Source organism: Protopterus annectens, chromosome 4.part0, assembly GCF_019279795.1.
Source record: "Protopterus annectens isolate FY-2018-M chromosome 4.part0, PAN1.0, whole genome shotgun sequence".
Lineage (NCBI taxonomy): Eukaryota > Metazoa > Chordata > Ceratodontiformes > Protopteridae > Protopterus > Protopterus annectens.
This window is the reverse complement of record NC_056733.1, coordinates 710,595,356-710,601,355: the sequence shown is the minus strand read 5'-3', so window position 1 is coordinate 710,601,355 and position 6,000 is coordinate 710,595,356.

Sequence of the window (6,000 nt, the reverse complement as noted above, 5' to 3'; positions counted from 1 at the left end):
TTCTTGTTTAATTTTTTACATATCTTTACTCTCTCTTGTATAGCTGTAATAAAGCAATTTTAAATCATCTTGTGTATAGCTTTACAGTTTAACGGGTTGTAAATACAATTTAATACTAAACAATACAATAATAACTAGAATAAAATATCTTGGACTTTCAGATTTAATCTGTTTACCAGTGTTTCTTACGCACTAATACCTGTTTTTTCCTTCCCCCCTAAAAGAGTATTGACAAGAAGGAATGAAATGTTATTTCTTCCTGCAGTTCTATTTCAGACCCTTGTGCAGTACTGCTTATACAGTCAGTGTAAAACTGAGAAAGTAACCCTCCCCCTGCAGCATTGCAGTATTGTTTATTTGCTTTATTAGGTTAACAAACTATGGACCTTGTCTGATTTAATCATTTTTATGAAGCTTTTGCTGTTTATTACCACTAGTAGGTATACCCTCCTGCACAATTGATTTGAACTATATGTATACTATAGCCCATCTGTTGGCTGTACTTGATGCAACTGGGTTTTTTTTTTTTTACTTTTAACATTTACTTGCAAACAGATTATCAGTGACATCTATGCACAACTGTGACATTTTATTACAATTACCAAATAGGGTTGCCTGTAAACATTTTAACAATTATGTTTTAATAACAATAATGCTTTAGAAAAAAAAGTCAAGCCACTTGTCTGGCAATCAGTCTTGTTGTTTATCTTATCTTTCCAACATTTCCTGTAACTATTCATCTAGTCTAGGAAGGTCTGATACACTTGCATTTCAGTTAACCCTTTTAGCATTGTTCTTTAAATTATCTGTTGATACATAAATAGACATACCCCCGGATTTACAAATCCTCCATGTAATACTTAATAAGTCTTACTCGGAGGCTGCAGTTGAATGGTATGATGTCAGCGTGCCATGAATATTCATGAGGTCACGCTGACTCAACCGAAAGTCTTACACGGACAGTGTAGGAAAGCATGGGGCGTGTCCGACTGCTGAGCAGTCTAAACGTCCACTCCCCTGCAAGGGTTTGAAAAGTAAAATGAAAACACACAAGAGCGAGTCCGCTCAAATGTCCTTGCACCCATCACCACACTCCCTGACATTGTAAACCCCCATCATAGTTATAAAAAGTAAAACAATTTTATTTTTTTTTAAATTCCCGAAATAGCTGCCCGTATTTGCGCGTGTGTGCCCATTGCTTAGCTGCAGTTAGCAATTCCGACTTGGAAGAGCATAAGAAAGAATGTTTATGCATATCGCACCAAATAGCAATAGCATAATGGTAGAACGTTTGCGCAAAGAGGAGGCATTCACAGTTCGAGTCCCACCACTCCCTTTCTTATTTATATTTTAAATCAGTATATGAAATAATACCTGGCATATATGATTAAAATATTAGTAAAAAACAGTGAAATGGCCTATGTATCAGTGAAGAAAATATATATTTTTAAAGGATCCTGATATATAATTGCCCGCAGTTAAGCAGCACTTTACCCAGCGCAATATAGCTGCCCATAGCTAAATAGCACTTTACCCAGTGCAATAGAGTTGCCCAGAGTTAAATGGCACTTTACACAGCACAATAGAGTTGCCCATAGTTAAATAGCCCTTTAACCAGCACAATCTCTTTGCGCAGACGTGCATGCCACACCAACCAGGGCACCGTAGGGCAACATGGAGCAACGTAGAGCAAAGTTGCTTAAACACAGCCACACCCCCTAGCCTGTCTGGACAGTATTAAAATATAATGAATGAGAAGGTTCTAACCCAGGACTCTGTACACCATAAACAAAGTACTGAACCACTAAGCCATGACAGCTTAGGAGAAACAGCCACTGTTAACATACATATACTTAGAAATGGTAGATTAACCATTACTAAGCAGATCTGCAGTCAGACGAGAAATTACAAAAATGGCCAATCACACAAAAGTGCAGGAAATGCGGCATATATAAGCCTCATAGGCGGGAATGCTCACCATAACTGATTGTAGCTCACATCTGCAGTTAGAATGGCTGGTGCTGGAGAGGGTACATGCTTCCGAGTGCAACGTTGGGGCATCGTGGAGTCGAAATACATGGTTTGGCTCCTTGTACACCGTCATGAGTCAAGACTCCTGCAGGGCCAGTTCCAAGGGATGGAGTACAAGGCAGAGGCTTGGAACCGGTTAGCTCATGACCTCACCAGTGCCACAGGCATTCCTCGGACTGGTGAGCAGGTCCGTCACCACCATGCAGACCTGAAGAGATGGAAGCAGGACCACCTGAACCAATGGATACAGGAGGCCTGTGGGATACAAGATGCCCCACAACTGAGTAGGTAGCTATGGAATGCAGTATGTAAGAATTGATAATTGATTCTGTATAATAGATAGGTATGTCTCAATATCCCTTCATTTACTTCACAGCTGCAGGTGACCGTGCTGCGAATCAGCAAGCCTATGCAGATAGGCTGCTAAGGCTGCACCACCAGGCAGATTAGTGATTATTCTACATGTATTGTTATATAAAATAGGGGAGAGAGCATGAAGGAAAGTGTCGTAGTCCAATAATACAGCCATAAAATGCCCTGAATAAGTCCTCTGCATGTACTGTCATAAAAAAAAAGTCAGAGAGCCAGAAAAAAAGAGTGTAGTAACCCATTAAGAAAGGTAAACTATGTCCGGAATAATATCTCTGCAGGTACTGTCATATAAAATAAGTGAGCGAGCCTGAAAAAGTGTGTTCTAACCTATTAATAAAGGTATAATATGTCTTGAATATGTCTTCCATATGCATTGTTATAGCAAATAAAGGAGTGAGCCTGTGGAAAAGTGATTAATGTAATTAATAAAGGTATAAAACCCGGAGTGTGTCTGTGTCACTTACTTTGAAATGTTGTTGTATGCTTGCATTATACAAATAGTACTGTTTTAATAAGTACTGGCAACCCAGAGTTGTGCAGTCCCATCTAAAGTGGGTGATGGAAGTGCTAGTAGCTGTGAAGCATATATACAGTCCTCAACAGTCAGTTACTGGCTGGCATGCATAAGTAAATCTGGCACGTGAGTAGCATGTTAATTTTTTCCCCAGAAATGTGAGTGTGCTTCAAGAAATGAAGGGTTCTGTAAAAATTGAAATGAAAATGTCATGTGAAAACATCCAGATATGTAGATAAAGAAATATAAATAAAATCAAGAAATATGTAGCAGTAACATCTGCATCTTTGACAGTTAGTATGTCAGATATAGGTCAGGTATATATTGAACTAGCCAAACCCATTACACAACCTAATGCATGTTAGCAAGTGTAATAATACATGTAGGGGATATACACTTGCAGTCACTAGGAATGTAGTATAGAGTAAAAGTACTTATAAGATGTTAATTGAGGTTTCTTTCTACACCCTACTGTATGTGCATAAACCATGCAATTCCACACCTCAATGGGTATGTGTAATCTCAAATATTTGTTTGGACATATGTCCTATTGTTCTATAAATATTTGCATTCACTTTGATGCATGTGCCCTGTTCAAACACCACAATCATGGTGGCCTGTTGCTACCAATCATCCCTGCATGCTGTTGGAATAGCCACTGTCGTTCAGTATATGCATGTGTTATGCTTGCTGTTCAACTGTTGGAACCTTGGTGTGTTGGGTTAATGGGAATATTACTGCATGCTGTTACAACTAATCTGGAATGCTGGTGTTTATGTTGTAATTAAACACACCTAATCACAGAACGTATGGGAAGGTCCGGTGCCCAGCCCGGTTTCCCCTCCTCCATTGGTCCTGTGCCACCTTCGGGTGGAAGCACTGCAGGGGATGGAGCTCGTCCCCCCTGTGCAAGCATGGGCAGAGAAGGGCCACCTGTCACCCTTCAAAGGTCCAGGCTGTGGTGCGTAGGGAGATCCATTGTTCAGTCACTGATCCCCTATGTCAGCTCAAGGCGAGAGTGGAGCATCTCACGGGTGAGCCTGCCCTTCCTACACAACCCCCAGCACAGCCACCCTCGGGGCTGTGAAGGTGCAGTGGTGACTGCCCATGGGTGGGGATCTCAGTTCCACTGTTACCATCTGTGGGCTCATGGGCTTGCGATTTCCAAACATCCGCACCCATCAATTGTGTTCACCCACCCCATGTGTCATACACCGTCCCTGTATGCATCTTGTTTGTCTTGTCTGTTAACCTCCCCAACCTACCTCCCCAAACATACCTACTTCCTCTACGTCACTTTCCACTCTCACCTGAAAAAAAAAAAAGGGCAATCTGTACCCACAAAAAAATTATGCCCCCTACATAGCTGCCCATTTCGCACACATGTCCGCTGGACATGTAAACTACTAATTATAATTGGAAGTACAACATACTTTGTTGTCCTCACCCCTCTCCCAGGGGTGGAAGGTTTCAAATATCACTCCAAATTTATTGCATATGCACAGCTGTTGCTGGTAAAGAAATGGGCAGCTCTGGACCTTCCCTACACCTGTCCTGCACATCCCAAGCTTGTTTACCTACTGTCTGTCCCTCTTTGTGCCCCCTTTTTCACCACTTTCCTATCTCCCCATTTTCTTTTCTTTAAAAGAAATTAGAGCGAGGGTTAGCAAGAGTAAGCACTTTTTAGCAGTAGTAAGCGGGTTTAAGAGAGTGTGCGCATGTGTGCGCTAAGCTAAGCATCATGCAAACCCACGCAAACCCACTTAAAACTGCTTAAAAGTGCCTTAGTCACTCTATGTCAGGTCCCTTGTTCTACTCAGCAGCAAAAGAAAAGACCTATGCTAGTCTCGAACCCCAGACCATTGACACAATAGACTGCTTGAATTACCACTAAGCCACAGCAGATATACAAATAGCTTGGTGCTGAAATAAATATATCATACATTACAATGAGGGAATGTAAATGGAAATTAGGAATGGCATAACACAAATCTTATTCTGTTGGCCTTTACCAGCAGTTGTTGTGGAATTGCATGACATGACTGTGAAAAGTGAACCAGCCATTCTAGCAGGAAATAATGTTACAGTAGCACCTTACAAACACCACACAGTATCAGACCAGGATAAACACTGGCAAAGTTGAATAGGGTAGAGGCCAGACTCCCCAATTGTGACTGCTTTACAGGGATGTCCTTTATTTGTAAACAAATGTTAGCTGTGCCCCTCTGAATTACTCTGAAAAGTACTAACATTAGGCAGAAAAGTGGGGAACCACACTTAATGAATAATGTCAATAGGTGAGAGTAGACACTGTTTGCACATCAGAAAAGGTGTAGTAATACATATGCTCCGATTCCCAAGAAAGTCTCCACTGCAATATGTCTGTAATATATTGCAGGTGTATCTCACTTATATGTACCTTTCACTGAGGCCGTTCAAATATAAACCTGAGAGTATCTGAGGCCTGGCAGAAGCAGAAACACACAGGCGTATCAGCATTCCTGCTGTTACACACTATGCAAATAGCTTTGGAAGGAGTTCCACAAGCATGCCCTTATGTAGGAGTACAACACAGAAATATCACAGGATGTAGCCATGTACTGCTAGCAACCAACTGTGACAATGCCATTGTTCCAGTGCTGAAAAGACTGGTGTGGTGCACAGACAAAGAATAATAGGCTAACCTCTAACTACCATCTGGATATGTCCACAGGTGGGAGCTACGCAGACAGACTACTTGCCTTGATAGACTAACAGGTACACAGCAACCCTGTATGTTCAGCAAGATAAACCTCACATGATAATAAAAATGCTCTTTGCAGTTCTGCACCCCTACCCAAAGGTACAACATACCTATGTATTCAGGCAAAAACAAGGGTGTAGGTAGGCATACTCAGTACTGAAATATGTCCAGTTGTCTTGAGCAGCCTGTGCTAATGTCAACACAAACAAACCACAAACTGTTCAGAAGTGAGTAACTTAATAATTACAGTATAGCAGTACACAAACAGTGCATGTGCCACAGGAATACATTGCAATAACATTTGTATGGCAGTTAATTGTTTAATTCAGAAAGAAAGTAC